The sequence below is a fragment of the Mus musculus genome, chromosome 15, assembly GCF_000001635.26.
Source record: "Mus musculus strain C57BL/6J chromosome 15, GRCm38.p6 C57BL/6J".
Lineage (NCBI taxonomy): Eukaryota > Metazoa > Chordata > Mammalia > Rodentia > Muridae > Mus > Mus musculus.
Window position 1 is genome coordinate 31648434 of NC_000081.6, and position 20711 is coordinate 31669144.

Sequence of the window (20711 nt, forward strand, 5' to 3'; positions counted from 1 at the left end):
ATGAGGCACCTCTTCCAGAAAGGTCAGGATTTCTGCTTGCAATAGTCTGGTTAGGGCAGTAGTAAGATTCCACTTGAGTTCACAGTTTGATGCTCACTAGATGTTTAAAACATGAAATCATTTTGGGAGTTAGGTATTTAATTTTTTATAATTGACGGTAACCAGAAAATTCATCATGTCAAGTTTCCATCCAGCAGCGGAAGGAGTGGTCTGTTTTAAAGGGGAAACGGAGAGTCTCGGCTCAGTCCGGCTTGCTGTTTCCTTTACAATACCCGAGCTTCATGTTAAGCTGTTTCACTGCTAAAACACCGTTGAAGGCAGCATGGCAGCTTGAGCTAAAACAGAACTGCTGTAACACACAGAACCAAACATTCGCTAGCATTGATTGTCTACAAAAACTTTGGCAGACCTGGTACTCCCAAAAGGCACACACATCTGCAGCGGGTCTTGAGCTCCGAAGTCCCAGGACAGGTGACAGACGAGCAGCTCAGCTCCCTATGGACATTCTGCTGGTTTCTAGAAGCGTCAGCAGTCTTCAGTGTCAGCACACTGTAGAGCAGAGTGCTCTGGAGGCCCTTTCTGGGCATCACAGAATTCCTGGACAGAGGCCTCCCACCATGGTGCTCCTGGTGTTGTTAGAAAGGCCACTACTGCCCAGGCAGACATTAAAGCAGCCATCCTTTCCACAGAGACAGTGCCGAAGCCAGCTCATGTCCGTAGGATCTGAGCTGCTGGAGCTAGGCGAAGCTGCTGAGCTGGTGAGCACGTGGAGGAGACTGCTGCATATAGTGGGAGCCCCAGGACCATTGTGACCCCCATTCTGAGCTGAGTCAGCTGCAGAAGCCAGTGCAGCCAAGTTCTGTATTTGCACTGCTTCAACCCTTTCAGTGGGTCAAGGCAACTCAAGGGTATGAGGTTCCTAGGGGAGGTGGCACTCTGCAGGAGCTGTGGACCATTCTCATCCCTTCTCTGTGAACCACCAACACTTAATATCCTGGAGATGAGCAACCCTCCGTGGCTTAGTGCTTTGCCCTGATAGCTGTCTACACAACAACTGTTGGTGTCTTAAGTACACATCCTTGGCTCAGGCCCTCAGGTTCTTGTGATACTCGGGACTCTTCGATCTGTGCAGGTAAAGCAAGCATGACATGCCTGTCATTTTCAGTGCATTCTTGGTTACACCAGTAACCTTCCTGGCTTCTTCTCTTTCCTTTCCCTGTCAGCAGGTTTCATCTGTGTAGAATGAAGTGTCCCTGGGAAGACCGCTATGGGATGGAAAGATTCTGTTTTGGGTATAAAATGTAACAAAACATCATCAATTACTCTGGGGTGGTGGTGGTGCTCCTCACAGTCTCCTTTCTGTGGTTTTGATAAAACATTCTGACAGAAAGCAACGTAGGGAAGAAAGGGTTTCTGTGGCTTATACTCAGGTTCCGCCACTGAGGGGAAGTCAGGGCAGGAACCCAAACAGCTGCTCACATGACATCCACGACAAGAGCAAAGAGAAAAAAATACGCGCATCCTTGCAGTCAACGCCGCCACCCAATTCAAGGTGTGTCTCCCGGCCTCTATTAACGTGAAGACTCTCCCCTGTAGACACACACAAGCCAACCTCATGCAGGCAATTCCCTTAACGGGGATTCTGCTCTCAGCCGATTCTAGGTTGTGGTAAGTTGGCAGGAGGGTTTGGCTCCTTTTCTTTAAGGTTCTGATTTCATAGACTGTATCATACCAAAACTCATTCTTACACCAGGTCGTAGAATGTGGACCATAAACATTGATAGTACCAGGATTTGGATGGTGTGGGTGGCCCAAGGTGTCAGTTGTGTTCTCTGAGCAGTGGTTGCTCCTGTGCCTCTGGCTACCTCTGCTGTTGTGTGGGTCTCTAAAGTGGATGCCACCACTATGTCTTGGGGGACACTCTACATCTAACACTGATGCTGCTACAGCAACTAAAACAAAGAGCAAAACCCTGTCCTGATGCCCAACGCATAACATTCTAGGCCATTGTCCATCACTTGAGTGCTACTGATCCATTGTATTAATGACGTCTATTAATGATGGAGAGAAATCCATGTCTCTGTAACCATAGTTTCTATTGGTGAACAGAAGGGATGGGGCGGCTCTTGTTAGGAGTGTCATTTCAGGATGTCTGTATAGCAGTCAGCCTTGGAAGATAAGGATGTCATCTCCCCCAAAGTAGGAGGAGGCTCCCTTAGAACCTTAGAAATTCGAGGTGGTGTCTCCTGTAGACCTTAAGTTCTCCAGAACACACTGATAGTTGCACCTAACTGGGTACAGCTGGGGTTATTTTTGAGCCCAGTCTTGTATTCTGTTTTGTTTTGTGTTTTTCCTTGTAGTGAGGGGACTACTTAGAAAGTAGTCGGGAGGTTACAGAACTTAAATAATCAGTTTAATGAGCTTTTCCCCCTATTTACCAACTTCTAAGTGATGGTATAGATAGCTCTGGACCTGTGGCTCTTGTCTGGGTAATTTCTCTTAGTAATTCTCTCGTACCAAGCTTGGCTTTTCCTTTTGCCTTTTATGTGGTCTGGTGCTGGGATCAAACTCAGGTCTTTGAATGTGGTAGACAGGCTCTCTCATTGGTTAAACACCTTGCCATCATTGTCAAGGCTTTGTGCACATGCGTGTGTATGTGCGTGCGTGCGTGCGTGCTCAAAGTTGGGTCCCTCATTCATTCTCGTCACATATTCTGGAACTGAATGACACCCCTTAGTTCTACTGGGGCTAGTTTTAATGTTAGCAAACATTATGGTTTTTTTTTTCCCCTCAGAGAAAAATTCACTTTAGAATCCCCTCCCTATTTCTTTTCTTTTTTTTTTTTTTTTTCTAAACGTAACCCACCCAGCTTTCCCTCCTGGGACGTTCTGATCAGAGGCTGTGGCAAGGCTGTAACGAAGCTAACACCATTTCATGCTCCACACCCTCTTTTCCTCCCCTGCTCTTGCTAGACGTGTTACAGTCTCAATTTTATGACTTTCCACTCCTTCAAACTGCCCTTTATTGCTGTGAGTTCCACACTGTAATTTGAAAAGTAGGCCACTAAAATATCCATTCTGAGTGATCTGCTAACTACTGGGCTGTAATTGTATCCAAGATTGATATTTAGCTAAAACTTTCACTATTTTACTCAACTTGAGAAGTGTTTTTGTACCTTATTATTTCTACTTACGATTTTGCTCGGATCTTTTTTTTTATTTTACAGTTACATATATATATATATTTTGTACAGCATTAGATATTTTTATATCTATTTTCAGGAGTCTAGATAAAAATGTTAACAAAGACATAAAAGTCGTGCGTTAAACCAGGACCATAGACTGCATCATCTTGCTTTTATCTTCCTCCGCTCCCCCGAGATTTATCACTATGGAGAAGTTTCCACCCAAGAATGATGCCTACCGCATCCTCAGACAGCTAACATTCTGAAGCTAAAGCCTCTTTTATATGCTTAGTGGGAGCGAAGGCGGAAAATATGTTCAGACGAATTACCTATGAAAGAAAAAGGAATACCCAGCATGTGGTGAACCGTTGTGCTGGCTGGACATGTGATGGACCTTAGGCTGTCTTGCAAGCTACCCTAAAAGATTCTTATTGTCCCAGGACCATCACATACACCTCACATACACACCTCAAGTCTGTATCATTTTGGGTGTGAGTAATATGTGGGTGTGAGTAATATGTGGTGTGAGTAATATGTGGTGTGAGTAATATGTGGTGTGAGTAATATGTGGTGTGAGTAATATGTGGTGTGAGTAATATGTGGTGTGAGTAATATGTGGTGTGAGTAATATGTGGTGTGAGTAATATGTGGTGTGAGTAATATGTGGTGTGAGTAATATGTGGTGTGAGTAATATGTGGTGTGAGTAATATGTGGTGTGAGTAATATGTGGTGTGAGTAATATGTGGTGTGAGTAATATGTGGTGTGAGTAATATGTGGTATGAGTAATATGTGGTGTGAGTAATATGTGGTGTGAGTAATATGTGGTGTGAGTAATATGTGGTGTGAGTAATATGTGGTGTGAGTAATATGTGGTATGAGTAATATGTGGTGTGAGTAATATGTGGTGTGAGTAATATGTGGTGTGAGTAATATGTGGTGTGAGTAATATGTGGTGTGAGTAATATGTGGTGTGAGTAATATGTGGTGTGAGTAATATGTGGTGTGAGTAATATGTGGTGTGAGTAATATGTGGTGTCTCTGTGTGTGCATGTTGGGGTCAGAGGGAAACCACTGCGTTGGTCCTTGTGTGACACCTTTTCTGAGACAAGGTCTCTCGTGGTTTCACCCTTGCTGTATAAACACTGGGATTACAGATGTGTCTTGCCACTCTTCAGGAGGTCCTCACACTCGTGGCAAGTCCTTTACCTACAGAGCCATCTCCCCAAGCTTCCACAGGGGAAGGAGCTACTTCCCACAGCTTCTACATCCTGAGAACTGCCCTTATCCCAGGCAGCTACATTTGCTAGTTGGAACTGTGAGCATCATCACCTGCCATCAATCAGAGCTCACACCACTCCATAATAGCTTACCCCAGAACTTTGGCCTCTTAGGAGCTGGGCCAACTTAATCTGTGTTATTTGGCAATCTAAGGCTTGGGGGTATGGGAACAGGGAGGGCTTTGCTCAACATGGAGGTAGAAGAACAAAATCTATGTGGGAAATACTGGAGCCCAACATCATTGTTAAAAAGCAAAACAAGAACAAAAACAAAGAAACAACAACAACAAAATCAAAAAACAAAACCTATCCATTTATGTAGTGAGTTGGGGAGAATCTGGAAGAAGTTATAAATTATTTATAAAAAATAAATGAATAACAAAGGCCCTGTCCACCCATGAATGTTTAGCAATAGCCGCTTTGCATCTTTAATGTGTTATAAGCCATGTTACTTCTGGAACACAATAGTAATTTGGTTTAAGTGATTGCTTAGACTATAACAGAGTTTTAAAATTTTATTATTATTTTTGGTGAGGGAGCAGATTTTGGAGGCTTTTCATTTTCTGTTTTACTTGCTTTTTTGTTCAATTTAAAAATTAATAATGGTCAGATAATGAGGATGTATTGTTTTCTATTCTTAGAAGGAAACCCAACCATGAAGAGCAGGTTTTGAATGTGAGATTTCACTCTTTAATCCCTGGGGCACACATGGGATACTGATATCAAGTCCTCGTGGGAAGTCCTTTCTGAGCACACTCTTACCCAGTGACCGCTGCTGGCAGTCTTCCATGGCTCATGGGCACCATGGAGAATTTGTCCTTGCTGTGGCCATGCTTAGGAAGGAATACTCTGCAGAAGTCACCACCAAGGCAGGACCCTAGGTGTCCCTTACTGGAGATTCCCTGCTGGTCTTGGAGCTGATTCCTACATATCTTATTGGGTGGGCTCAGTGAGATGGTTCCCCAGGGAAGAGGAGCCCTGGAGGAAACCAGGAAGGTGAAGTTGTCCTCTCTGTGCTGTGGTAGGGATTCAAAGCAAAATACAAGAAGCAAAGTTTGTCTTTCTTGGATTGAGGTCATGACTGCAACTGGCCTGTGACTCCTAAGAGGCAGGTGATGCAGGCTGGCACGTCCTGAAATGTGGGGACAGTTTTGACAGATTGTGAAGGAGCTGTGCAAAGAGATCTGAAGACTTCTGAAGGAAGGTGTTGGATGTGGTGGCCCAAACCAGCAAGGAAGGGGCTGGGGACTCCCCTGTCCTTATTCTTGATGGCCAATGATGGCTTGAAAAGGCAAGTTTCTTAATCTTAATGTCTCATACAAAAAATGGAACTAATAATTTTTGTTATAACAATTCAATATGATAGTATATATATATATATATATATATATATATATATATATGCACACAGAATTTAATAAATCATTGAGAGTACATCTATTTGCATGGCAGGAAGTTTTACAGGCTTACTGTTGGCCAGCCCTGCAGAAGAAACACTAGGATAGCCACAAGTCCTTCCTAGTGTCAAGACACATAGCCTTGGCCTCATGACATTTAACCTCATGGTATAAAAGAATGAGCCTGAGGGTCTTAGTCCATGTTCCCTGGAGATACATACTCTGAGATTGAGGTGTTGGTTCTGACACTGGGGACATCTTCATGAGAAATTAGGAAGGCATTTGGCGACATCTGGATTTCTTTTGTGTTCTTATCTCAGGCATAACATTGACCCTGCTGATTGGCTGTTTGGAGAGAAACCACAGGGAAAGCAAATTTAAGTAAGATCCTACCTTTATTATTATTATTATTATTATTATTATTATTATTAAATTTTGTAATTATATTTAGGTACAGAAAATTCAGCATACATTTAACCCAATTTAGTGGCGAGTTCTTTAGCCTTTGCTTTTTCCAGCTTGGCAATGCGAGCCACAGACTTAGGACCCAGGACGTTGCCTCCCCAGTGGCGACGGATCTCGTCATATCTGTCATTATAATTGGTCCTAATAGCTTCCACCAGCTTAGCCAGAGCACCCTTGTCTTCCGAGTTAACCTGTGTGAAGGCAACAGTGGTGCATGTCTTCCTGTGGACCAGGTGCCCCAGCCTCGCCTTTCCCTTGATGATGCAGTAGGGCACCCCCATCTTTCAACACAGGGCAGGCAGGAAAACCACCAGCTCAATGGGGTCTATGTCATGGTCAATCACCACCAGCTGAGCCTTCTTGTTCTCCACCAAGATGGTGACTGTATTGACTCCTGCTCAGAGGACAGGTGGTCTCTTAGTTGGGACGTCGCCTTTGCCAGCAGCTTTCTTCTCAGCACGGGCCAGTAGCCTTTGCTTCTTCTCTTGCTTTGTCTCTGGCCTGTACTTGTGGGCAAGCTTAAGCAGCTGAGTAGCTGTCTGCCTGTCCAGGGCCTGGGTGAACTGGTTAATGGCAGGAGGGACTTTGAGCCGCTTGTAGAGGATGGCTCTTTGCCGCTGCAGCCTGATGTAGCGGGGCCATTTGACGAAGCGCGTTAAATCTCTTTTGGGCCGATGTCCTGTCCAATGCCGAAGTTCTTGGGCCTCTTCTCGAACAGAGGGTTGACCACCTTCTTGGCCTCCTGCTTCTTGACAACAGCAGGGGCCGGGGCCACCTTCTTCCCCTTGGCCTTTTTCCCTTTGGGCATCTTGCTCAGCTGCTGGAGCTCTACCTTTATTATTACCAAATTTGAAACCCAGATAGACATCTGGTGGGGTGATGGGTAGTCTCCTGAGATGGATGGACTCTTGGCCATTACTGGAGGTGGGTGCAGTTCCTCTCAGGAGAGGAAATTCAGGATAGCTGGCCTCTAGCCAGTGGGGACAAAGACTTAACATTTGGGTCCCTTCTTGTGAGGCAGCTGGGATACAAGGGCATCCCAGTGTACTGAGACTGTGGAAGTAGGTCTTGAGAGGGTACCGTCTCTGCTGCAGGCCTGTCCAGGGGCATGTCTCCATGGCGTTGTGTTGCCTAGTCTTTACACAGCTGCTGACAGTATCCACCGAGGACCAGGACATACCACTGTTCCCTGTTCCTCTAATATCATAACCAGGGGTCAGCACTTAGAAGACCTGAGGCTGCCTTCCCTCTTCTCCCATGGTGACTTTGTGCATGATACCTGTGGGATCTTCTTAGTTCAGTTGTCCATCTAGTTCATAATGCTCATCTTAAACGGTTAAGCTTACTTAAGGCTTGGACATTAGGAGGAGACTTCTCCAGTGGTAACAGTTGTGGTAAGTAGGCATAGAAAAGGAATCTAAGCTATGCTGACAGAAAGGGAAGGTGGAAATTGCTTTGCCAGTGTGGGTAGCTAGCTTGTCTTCTGCAATAGACTTCATTTTGCTGCACTTGCAGTCACTGCCTGAACCCATGGAGGCAGAGAACCCTGGAAGGCACCTGGAGGGGCAAAAGCCAGGGGTGTTCCCACATGTAAGCCACAGGGCTGTGCGGGAAGGTTGTGCTTTATTAAATGCTGCATGCAATGTATATTAATACATTGACTCTGAGCCCCCAGCATGGGCGTTCCCATGCCTGTGCTCTCACTCTCTCCATGTGCACACTGGGGCTCTGGCTATGCTCAAGTCCAGATCTATACCAAAACCCCAGGTACCACGTGGAATGTGCAGGCCAGCCTGCAGAACATGCTATGGGTTAACCCAGGAATCACATGTAGTATCCACTTTCTACCTTTCCTGCTTCAAATCTCAGGGCCTCCAGGGAAGAGAGAAGAGTGTAGTGACCTTCCTGACCAGCACTAGAAGGACTGATCACAGCCCTGCATATCCTGGGATCTTACATAGCCCATATCAGGGAGAAGTGTTCACAAAAGTATCCCCCGAAAGAAGGTGTAGATGGAGGTGAATGGAGATTGCCTCCCTTCTTGTGAGGCTCAGATATATGTGTCATCTCTTCTTAGGTGGATCCTGATAAATCCAGGATGATTTCATACTCAAGGTATGTCCTAGTTTCATTTCTGTTGCTATTATAAAATGCCCCAATGTTAAGTACCATAGAAGTACCATAGAAGTTTATTTCAGCTTACAATTTCAAGTTGCTTTCAATCATTGTGGGGAAGTCAAGGCGGGAGCTTCAAACAGCCATCTGTATCCTATCCACAGTCAAGAACAGAGAGAAATAAATGCAGATGCGTGCACTAGCTGCCTATACTTAGCTTGACTTCTCCCCTCCCATAGAGTTCATTCTTGCCTAAGAAACTGTGCTACCCACACTGGGCTAGGTCATCCCATATCATTGACTTGAGACAATCTCCATAGTTATGCCCATTGGCCATCCCAAGTAGACAATCCCTCATTCAGACTCTTTCCCAGGTGATTTTAGGCTGTTGACCATTAAAGCTAGCTACCACTGAGCCCTAATTATTTACATATGCAAAGACTTTATTTCTAAATAAAGCCCTTGAGGTGGACACAAGTTTGGGCCGGTAGAGGGTGGACATGGGTGATGTGACAGCGTTTTCATCTGAGGCATTGCAATCTATGTCATCACCTTGTTTCACTGCCACTCTCAGATGACAGATGTCATTGTGATTCAAGAAACTTGAGCTCATGGGTGCTGGAAAATAGTGTGGTTCCCATGACATGTCACTACAAAATTTCAGTTGGTGGAAGGTCCCAAGAATGACCTTTTGAAAGTGAGCACCAGGGAGAGAAATCTCACTAGGAAAACTGGAAGAAACCATCTTGCAGGTAAGACCAGATAACTGTAGGGATTTGGGCTAATTGTGACTCTGCAATTTTCAACACAAAGTTATCCAGTCAGCAGGAAGGAGAGAAAGAATGTCTTTTTGAGAGGAGATTCCATTCTCTGTTGTTCTCACTCCTTGCTTTCAGTGTTTCTTTGCTTTCTCATGATCTGCTGGCGAGACAGAGAGAAGCAGTGTATGAACACCTAGCAGGGCAGAACTGGTTCTCAGCAATGTTTTCTACCTCAGCCTGTTCTTCCCACTATAGCAAGAAGAGCTGCTCCAGAGACCAGACTCTTAACACGGAGACATAACGCCTCCTGCGAACACAGAACAAATCACAATCAAATCTCATTTGCCATGCGTGTCCACTTCTCACTCACTATTCCAGGTTTCTAGTGATGTTAAATGTATTCACTCTCTTGCAGTTCCTAGACATTCTTAGCCTATGTTCCTTAGATGAATAATGAGTCTGAAAGTGTATTGAAGAACTGCAACATTCCAGGATGACATTTCTGCCCCTCGTACAAATTTAACTGTTAGACACCCATGGAGTGATATTATTATTTTTATCCCATTTTTTAAACCATTGAGGCTCAGAAAGCTTAGGACTCTTAAGGTTGTCAATCAGTTGACCTAGCCAACATATTATACCAGCTGTTTATCAACAAATGACTGGATAAATACAATGTGATATGCATATGCAGTGGAGTAGCATACCATAAAGAATGAATTGTACCATTTTCAGGAAAAGGGGTAGATCTGGAGATAGCACTGTTAAAGCAAAATCAACCAGACGTAGGAAGATAATTTCATTTTTTTCTCTCGTATACAGAGCCTAGCGTCCAGATGACTGGCATGCAAGCAGAAGGAAGATTTTGTAGGGACAGGATGGGAATTAATGGGAAGGGGAAGAAGAGACAGTAATTAGCGTGCTGGTGAGTATGGCCAAAGTACATGATTGTGCTGGGTAGCTTTGTGTCAACTCGACACAAACAAGAGTCATTTGGAAAGAGGGAACATCAATTAAGAAAATGCCCCACCAGACTGGCCCATGGGAAAGGCTACACAGTGCGTTTTCTTGACTGACGATTGATGTGGGAGGGCCCATGTCATGGTGGGTGGCTCCATCTTTAGGGTGGTGGTTCTGGGTTCTATAAGAAGGTTGGCTGAGGAAGCCATGAGCACTGTACCTCTATGGCTTCTGTATAAATTCCTGCCTCCAGGTTCCTGCTGTGAGTTCCTGCTCCGACTTCTCTGGATGATAAACTATAAGCTGTTAAGAAGTAAACCCTTTCCTCCCTGGGTTGCATTTGGTCATGGTGTTTTATCACAGCAACAGAAACCCAATGGAGACAGTGATGTACTTGAACGAGAGCAACTTCATGAAACCCCACACTGTACAGTGATGAAAGGAACCCTGTGCACTTATCACAATACAATAGGCAGTACAGCATTAAAGATCGCCACATGCTAACTCACAGGACAGCAATAGATGAGATTTCAGAGCAATGAGGAGCTAATTTGGGGCAGGAAGCCCCAGGAAGAAACCTGGGGGTTAGGTCTTGTGAGTTGCTTGTGGTTCCCAGTTTCAGAGCTCAGCTGTCTCACTCATGTGAGAGTCCAGCTGGAATTGTCCTAGCTGGTGGGTGGTGTCTGATGTTATATCATTTCCATTGTGTGGACGGAAACCCTTGGCATCCAGGTGGCTTCTGGACCTGGCCATTGCCCTCTCATCAGTTCAGAGTCCCATCCTTTGCATAAATGGTTGTACACCTGCTTGCCCATGTTGATCTGTTTTACTGAAGACTTAATGCACTGGATCAATAACAGAACTTAAAAAAAAATAGTGCTTACAAATGCCAGCATGGGTTCTTCAGTTCCCGGTTCTCTACTTCAAAGAAGTAGTGGAGAAATACCATATTTTTAACTCTAGCTGAAGCACTAGCCTTCTGTTTTCCTTTAGCCTTTTTGTTTTCAGTAAAGCTGCAATTCCCAACAACGTCCCCTTTGCTGTAGTTCTCCCCTGCTCCCTTCCCTCCTCCAGAGCCGGCTTCTGCAGGTGTTTTGACAGATGCCTGGCTCCAACCTGCGCCCATGGAGAGGCGGATATGTTCCTGGCAGTTCATGTTCCTGCTCAGGCTATTAACAGCTCCTTAAATGGGCTCACCAAGACTCAGTTCAGCCCCAGCCGGCCTTTTCAAGCTTGTCTGCCTGGGGTAGTGATGTTGCTGGCACTTTCCAAAGCTCTTGGAACCATCCTGTACATTTAGCTGCTTCACATGAAGATGCCACCCCGGGTAGGAAGGGAAGCTGTTCTGGCCCTAGAATCAAGACCATGAAAAAAAGAAACTTGTATACCTTATCATTACTGATCATTTTTTTTTTTTTTAGTGAGTCCCTTTGGGACCCAAGAGAAGAGAGCTCAAACTGAAAAGCAGGGTAAGGTGACTGAAGCAGAGGATGGGTATAACCCTACTGTGTGCTGAATGATTGGTATAACCCCACTGTGTGCTGAGTGATTGGTAGTCAGTTAACTACATGTAAGGACTGGGCCATGATCACATGATCTCCTGAGACTGGCATGCTCAGCTACTTGCTTCATCTCAAAGGGCACTCATGAAACTCCACCTCTTTTGCAATTTCTACAGCTCCAGAGGGGATGCCCTGTCCATCAGTGGCCTTTGCACCTCCAGTGGGTATCTGACTGACTGCATCAGAAACAGACGTCATGGGGACTGCACTGCCTTAGAATTGGGGTCAAGTGAACCTGGTGTTGAACTCGGGAGTCTTCACACCCCACGGCTTAGCTTTTGAGTGTCTCTAAGACTCAGAGGTTGGCTGCTTCCTGTCTGGGAACAGCTTTTGGCTGTTGACTTGCCTTGCATGGGCTGCAGTAGAGAGCAGGCCTAATGGGAAGGCTTCTCTCCCCGCAGAGGCCCTGTAAGTGGCACCACTGGGCGGCTGATGGGCTGTAAGCAGAAGACACTTGATTCCATGGCTCTGTGTGGGAAGTAGAGCTTAGCCTCCCTCTCAGCTTTGTGTCTCATTTCATGGAAGACACATTTTAAATCACATCAATTATTGGGTTTCCTTGATTCTAAGCTGTTACTGATTGTAAAACACATTATCTACTTAATGACTATAGGGAGGGGGTGAGGAGAGAAAGAAATACTGCGTAAAATATGCAATTTGACTACAAAGCACATTTCAAATTTTTGAAATGATAAATGTGCGAAATGAGAAAATGTTTTAGCTGAGCAATAGCGTTAGCATAGAAGATTTACTGCTCCAGTTTAGAGCGAGGCCAGTTTCTTGGGCAGCAGGAGAGGCATTTTCTTCTTTTGCAGGTTAGTTATCCTTTTTCCTGGCAGTGGTTTTGGTTCTGCAATTACCGGAGCGGGAAGAGGCCAGCAGCTCCCACACTGCTCCTGAGGGGCGATTTGTGGCTGTAATTTCTCTCTGTTGTCTGCTCTGCCGCCCACCTAGCTAGTGCTGAGTCCCACTGGTGGGCCAACGTTTACCCCCAGAGAGTGAATTTGCAGGAAGATAAATTCCCTGTTCCCTGCCTACATTTGAATGCTATTGTGAGACCGAATAGAATACAGATCACCACCAAATTGAATTCTGCGTACCTGCTCTGCTAAGTAGAAAATTGCATATCAAATAATGGTTCCTCAGTTCTGCTGTCTGACACAGAACTTCCTGTTTGCAGTGTTCTCTGTCACTCAGGTACATGAGCCCTTTTGCCATCCTCATCTCTCGATCTTGGGCATTTTCTTTTTTCTTTTTCTTTCTTTTTTTTTTTTGTTTTTTGTTTTTTGAGACAGGGTTTTTCTGTGTAGCCCTGGCTGTCCTGGAACTCACTTTGTAGACCAGGCTGGCCTCCAACTCAGAAATCTGCCTGCCTCTGCCTCCTGAGTGCTGGGATCAAAGGCGTGTACCACCACGCCTCGTGGGCATTTTCTTTTGGAAATATTTTCACTGCCAGCTTCTTCTCTCTCCCCCTCCCCATAGTGTTCTTGATAATACTGTTTATCTGTTATAGCAGTAGAGATGCTGGGCCTCTCTTTGTCTCTGTCTCTGTCTCTGTCTCTGTCTGTCTCTCTCTTTGTGTGTGTGTGTGTGTGTGTGTCTGTGTAAGTGTTTTACATTACTACCAGCAAACAGCAGGTGCTCAATAAACGTATATTGAAGTCAGAGGACTTCATGAATCAGGAGCCCCTGGCTGGCATAAGACTCTCTCTAAAGCTTTTCCATTGTGTGGCCTTTGGCCTGGAAGGGAGCCCAGGGCCCCTGCTTTTCTTCATAAGGCATGAGTTCCTGTGGTTTATATGCTCATTAGTGTCTGATTGGCATTTGAATACTGCTCTCTCCATGACATAATTCCTCATTAGACCTTTGTCTCTTTTTCCTCAAACTACTAGTAGACGCTGTGGCCCAGGGACATCTGGGGAGACGGCATGAGCCAGTGCAGTTGTCCAGTCCCATCTGGTCTCCAGGCAGTTGCACTGTCCAGCAAAGCAGGGGAGAGATGCCAAATACAAAGAGAAGAGACACGGGCATCAGCTCCCAGCCCAGAAGCAGTGCCCAGGGTTAGCAGAATGGGTTTGTCTAGGTACCGGAGTAATTGGAGTCAACAGGAAGATCCGACATCTTCCTCAACTCCAGCACCAATTTGATCTTTACCATGCCCCATTCCTTTGAGTTTGAAACTTCTGTTTTGAGTCTTCAGTAAAATAAAACTTCACAGCTCTGTGGAGTGATGCACACCTTTAGTCCCAGCCCTTGGGAGGCAGTGGTAGGTGGATCTGTGAGTTTCAGGTCATCTTGGTTTACATAGTTCCAGGGCAGCTAGAACTAGAGTAGTAACTCGTTGTCTCAACAAAACAAACAAGGCAAAATATCTGAAAGAAAACACCAAAAATTGTTGCTTTTTTAGCAGGAAGAGTGGGGAGGAGATGAAGTGCCCACCCACTGATGCCCCTAGTGTCTCTGAGGCTCATAGTTGTCGGACAACTCTTTCTGCCCTCTCCAGGATGCTGCTCTTTAGGGATGCTTTGTGAGGCTGCGGTGATGGAAAGGCAGCGCTGCTAGCTTTCTGTGAACATAGGTTAGGATTATCATAGCCCACACTGAGAGAGGTGGACATCCTCCCTCCTGCCTCTTAGCATCTATGTTCTTGGAGATTCTAAGGGTAGTGGCAACCTGCAGGCACTGTTTTATGTTCTGTCGTGCTGGCTTCTCTGGTGAGATATGGTCACCACAGACCTTTTCCTTCGCTTTTGTGCTAAGACATTGGAGCACTGTGTACGGTTTCTAAAGTTTTGTTTGTGCGAGGTTGTGTGTGTTCCATGCTGGCCGTTTCTGACCACTGTAGCTATTTTGAGTGAGCTTCAGTACTGTTGAGCGTATCTCATTGCTATAAGCAGACTCCTAGACACCTTCACCCATGAGTGTGAAACTCCGCAGCCACTTGCCCTGCCTTGCTCTGCATACCTTAAATCAGATGCTTTAAGCAGGCTTCCTACTCCTGTGCCTGAGATAATGTCCTTAAGTCCATCTGGTTTGTGTCACAGCACAGGATTACCTTTCTCAGACTGAATAATGTTGCATTCTGCACCCACCCACACACACACCTCATTTTGTTTACCCATTGGCTTGTCAGTGAGTGTTCGGCTGCTTCCACCACTTGGCTGCTGTGAACTACTACTGTGACTAAGCAAATATGCTTTTGCAATCCTGCTTTGAATTCTCTGGGCTGCACACCCAGAACTGGGAATGCTGGATCGTACTTCCCATTTTTTCTTCTTCCTGTATTTATTTATTTAATTAGGTATTTTCTTTATTTACATTTCAAATGCTATCCCAAAAGCCCCCCAGACCCCCCCCCCCAACTCTCTTACCCACCCACTCCCACTTCTTGGCCCTGGCGTTCCCCGGTACTGAGGCATATAAAGTTTGCAAGACCAAGGGGCCTCTCTTCCCAATGATAGCTGACTAGGCCATCTTCTGATACATATGCAGCTAGAGACACGAGCTCCGGGGGGTACTGGTTAGTTCATATTGTTGTTCCTCCTATAGGGTTGCAGACCTCTTCAGCTCCTTGGGTACTTTCTCTAGCTCCTCCATTGGGGGCCCTGTGTTCCATCCAATAGCTGACTGTGAGAATCCACTTCTGTGTTTGCCAGGCCCCGGCATAGCCTCACAAGAGACAGCTATATCAGGGTCCTTTCCATTTTTAAATGGAGCAGACATCAGGCTAAGCTGTGTGGCTGCATCATTGTTGTCTCTACCCAGAATGCACAGCGGCTCCCATTAGTCCTTCTTCTCGCCAACACTTGTTAATTTCTGCATTTTGGTTAGTCGTTACCCTAGAGTGTGTTATTTAGGTTATATTTTTTCACGAGTTACATTTCAAGATACACTAAAGGGGTTGTGTAATACACAGGGTGGGCATTGAGTTTGAAAATGCTGGGAACAAACTAACTGCTCTAATGACTTTTTCCATAGTTTAAAAATGAGATAGCAAAATATTATTTTTCACAATTTCTTAGGAAATAATTTATCCCTATTTCCTCTCCGGTGAGGACACTCCTCATTCATGTAGCTCACACGGAGGACCAACCTGCCTAGTGTGATTTCCACAGGCATCTTTATTCTCTCTGTGCGTAAGAATTTCCTTTCTCTTCTGGATGAGCAATGAGTGATTTTTCTATTAAGTAGCAGGACAGAATACCTGTTTTGTCATTAAGCCACAGACCATAAGCATTAGTAGATGATATTTCCTAGTGAACATTAGTCTTGAGGACACATGTCCCCAGAACCATGGTTGCACCTCCAGAGGTTTTACTGGTATGGACTTGTGGGCTTCAGAAGTTGGGACACCCTAGCATCTTCCTTAAATCACACAAGTCAGTGGTACGAACTAATATGAGAGAGATGCAGGGCATTTGGTTTAGAACTTTGGGGGTGGTGATATGAACTTTCTGGGCTTACTGTGTAGACAGATGCAGAGATAATCTTGGTTGATCTCTCTGCCCAGTCTTGGGTTTTAGCCATTAAAGGCCATCTGTATTAACACTGGGCTCACTCAGGATTTTCCTGGTTCTCACCTCTGGATGTTTTTTCTGAATTTAGTATAAGAAGCTGACATGGGGGGTGGGTGGGAATTTAACTCAGTTGGTAGAGTCTTTGCCTCCCTTGCATTAAGGCCAGAGTTTGATCCCTAGAATTGCGTAAATGTATCATGGTAGCATTCTATGGTGACAGGGGCAAGAGGATCAAGACTTCAAGGGCTTCCTCATAGATGCTATGGCAAATTTGAGGCCAGCCTGGGTTACACGAGGCTTTGTCTCAAGAACAACAAATGTACCCAAAGTAGCTGACCAGGGATGCATTTTTCAGGTGGTCTTTTCTCAGTCACCCTCAGTCTCAGTCTCTCAAACAAATTTTCCTTACTTGTGCCAGTGATCAAAAGATGCAGATGAAAAAAAATTGTCACAATATCTCACCTGAGGAGCAGACGACGGCAAGATGCTTCTTTTCCCTTTTTATTGTCAGTATTTGTGGCTGTTCAATTAAACGGCACCCAACACTAGCGAGCCCACCGCTATTTCCGAACGTCCCGTCTTGGTGTTCGTGGCTCTCCATACATTTGAAGTATGACATAATCCTTATGGAACACATTCAGTTTGTTGCTTCCCAACTTCAATGGAGGCAGTTCAGTCTGTCTCCTTCTAGACAAATGGTTAATGAAAAAGTAGCTGAACGATCATTTTCTTGTAATATGCAATTCTGTCTCCTTAAATACAGGAGCCTGACAGAGCCATTCAGCGGTTAGTACTTTCTCTGTACAACTGAACTCTTTCTGACCCCCAGAAACTAACAACTGGATTAAAAAAGAGGGAGAGGGGAAAGTCAGCTGAAAATAAATGCTCACCAGGAGTGAGTATTACCCTGAGAACCGAATGAAAGGTATATTTTGCTTGATTGTTTTCAGATAATGTGTGAATAATGGCCTTCTGCTGCCAAATGCATTTTTATTGATTTTGAAGCATTTCATGATGTTGATGCCATGTTTGGAAACTGGCGGGACTGTCTTTAGGTTTCAGAATTTAGAGTCCCGAGATTCCTCTGTTAGCCACGTGTCAGTGTGACTGGCCACGGCCCAGATGCACAATGGCACCTTCTTCCTGAACCTTAGAGAAGATAGGAAGTTTTATCATGCATCCCAGGGCAGAACATGAACTTGGTTTTGTTTTATCCTTCCTAACATCTTCAAGGGTTTCTTGAATAGAACCAAGCAGAGTCAGCTTTGTAGGCCACTCAGTGGCATTCTCAGGATGTGGCCTGGAATATCTATTGGTAATTACCATCGGCTCTGTGCCAAGCCTGTGCCTTGGTTATCTGTATACATTATTGATGAAGGACAGGCGGGCTCTGTCAATCACTTCCACAATAGATGAAGAGTAGTTGCTCAGAGAGGCTGGTGAACTCACTCAAGCACACAGGAGAATTGTGGCCAAGTCAGCGTTTACACTCAGGTATTTGAGGTGTTTAACTCTTACACAGCATCATGGCTGCTGAGGAACCCTGGGTAGGAAAAGCCCCCCAGTTCTGACTGACCCAGAGACTTAGGGGGGAGAGAAGCCCAAATAGGACAGAATGTTTGAAAGGAAACATGATCCTGTATCTCCAATATGGGTGCAAACTAAGACAGGAGTGTGTAAGTGCAGCAAAAGTATAGGAGATATTACTTCCTATTTGTTCAAAACAACTTTATTTTTCCATTCTGGGTACTATTCTAGGACCCTCCACACAATTGAGAAAGCCTTGTACCACCGAGTTACATCTTAGTCCAAATGTCGGTCCTTTACAATGTGTCCTGGGGCTGGAGAAGGCTCAGTGGCTCAGAGCACGTACTATTTCCAAAGAACCCAAATTCAGTCTCCATCACCACATCAGCCAGCACCAAACATCCTTTTCTGGACTCTCCTACAAATGTGCATATCCCACCCCCATATGCACGGCTAAAATGTAAAGATAAAACCCTTATAATGTATCTTTTTCTGCATTATTCTAGTCTACTTTTTTCATAGAACAAATGTAAACTGTTCATATAGTAATGTCTTAGTTAGGGTTTCTATTGCTGTGATGAAGCATCATGAGCAAAAAGCAAGCCGGGAAGGAAAGGGTTTATTCACCTTACACTTTCACATCATTGTTCATCATCAAAGAAAGTCAGGACAGGAACTCAAACAGGGCAGGAAACTGGAAGCAGGAGCTGATGCAGAGGCCATTCAGGGATGCTGGTTACTGGCTTGCTTCCCATGGCTTGCTCAGTCTGCTTTCTTAAAGAACCTAGGACCACTAGCCCAGGGATGACACCACCCACAGTGGGCAGGGCCCTCCTGTATCAATCACTAGTAAAGAAAACGACTTACAGCTAGATCTTATGGAGGCATTTTGTCAATTGAGGTTCCCTCCTTTCAGATGACACTAGCTTGTGTTAAGCTAACATAAGACTAGCCAGCACAACTGATGAAAGTCCCTTGTGTCTGCCTCCACTAGCCTTGGGCCAGTTTCTCTGTTCTTCTGGCCTTTGCTTCTCCGTCTGTCAAATGGGTTTGATGATGCTACCAACTTTCTGGAGCTGGAGGCCAAGTGCACTAGAAGAGAGTCAGATGGCCTAGGCCTGGGGCAAGAGCTTGCTCAAGTGGTATGGATCAGTACTGTGAGCTCACAGAAAAGAGGACACAGGCTCATGGGGCTGGGACACAAATGTATGTGCTGATGAGATGGTGGGCCTTGTCAGGTGGCCACCATGGCTTTGTTACAATGGGCAGAGGGTGCAAGAAATTCTTGAGGAAAGGTGTTCCAGGGCTGGCCTGGGAGGGAAGGACACAAAAATCCTGTCACAGCAGAACTGGACTGTCTTGTGGTACAGCTTTCAGGTTTGACCTCTTGGTCAAGACCACAGCCTAGTGCAGTGTTTTCTCCATCATGTTCTCTGGGACCCAGGCATATTCTACTCCTGCAGCCTGGATTGCCAAGTATGGCCATTAGACAATTCTTCATGAATAGCCAAGAATCAAATGCTAATTATCCTTGTCCTCTAGACTATTTGATCTTCTCATTCCTGGATTTTATATTCCAATAGTACCTCCAAAGCCCCAGCCCCTCTCATGTTGAAAGACTCATTTTCTTTGCTTATTATTGTTATAAGCATACATACATGCACAACTATATAAACACAACCTACTGAATCTGTTTTTGTTCTCTACATGTACATGATTTCGAGGTTGACCACTTTGTGTTGGACAACCAGTTAAGGGGCTCATCTTTAGCATCCCTTTCTTTGCAGAGATATCAGAGAGATCCATGTCTATTTTTGTGCAGCTCTTTGTTTAGGAATCAAATTCCTTACATTTTCTTCTTTGTGCCTTAGCGTGTATACGGACCTTATTGTTATTCGGGGCTGGTTTTGCAGCCATTTCTAGGAGACAATGTCATAGCAGACTTCCCGGTATTCTGAGTTTTACAGTCTTTCTGTCCCACGCTCCCTCTTGAGCTACTTCCTCAGCCTTACTTAACACAGCTGTTTTGTAGATGTGTCTACTGGGGCTGGTCTCATCATGATGCAATGATCTCAACCCACTGTGTGTAAACAGAAGGAAGCTTCTTAAATGAGGGCTGGTTGTAGGCATACATTCTTTTTGCAACCTAGTTTTAATAAGGGTTCAATCTCTCCTGTAGTCCACCACCAAGTAGAGGTAGCACAAGAGAAAAGTTATTAGGATATGGGGGATGCAGACCTGTTCAGCAATAGTTCTTAGGGGTCCTATATCAAACACCAATTATGACTCAACACCTATAGTTCAGTCCTTTCAGCAGGTAGACACCAGGCACGAACCAGCAGCTGTAGTTCAGTCCTGAAGAAACCACAAGGCTGGCCAACTGGCTTGAGGAGAGGCTGCAGAAACAGCAAGCTGCCGCAGGAGCCTCATGAGCTGTTCTTGGTGAGTTTCTCTCCATGGTGGCATTACTACAGGTTGAGCTCAACAATGCTATGCAAGGCAAATCTATACATGTGTGTCATTAGCAAAGAATAGCAAGATGGAGCAAACCAAACCAATGTTCAGTGCTCATCTCCCACTGTCTATGGGGCCATATTTATACTCCTTCACCATGGGTTCTTTCACGTGTTTGCCATATCAAAACATCCTTTCACCTGTGTCTGCTTTAGGAAAATATTCTTTCCCATGTCTTCTCCAGCAAAACATCCTTTCACCTGTGTCTGCTTCAGAAAAGCATTCTTTCATGAGTCTGCTTTAGCAAGACATCCTTTCACCAGTGATCTCTAGCAAGGCCTCATTTGACATAACTAATTTTTCAAAGAAACTAGAAGTTTCTACTTCAGGTGGTAGCTACACTTCTTTGTGGGTATAGAGATAGGTTTGAGAATGCAGTAAGGGATTATGGCAGTATAGTAACCTGGCAGTAGGAAGGTTTTTTTTCCAA

The 20711-nt window shown here is 45.0% G+C and overlaps 1 pseudogene; it reads right to left on the reverse strand.

Moving 5' to 3' along the window:
- Positions 1-6333: 6333 nt before the first annotated feature.
- Positions 6334-7139, reverse strand: Gm46522 (annotated as a pseudogene).
- Between the last annotated feature and the right edge of the window lie 13572 nt (positions 7140-20711).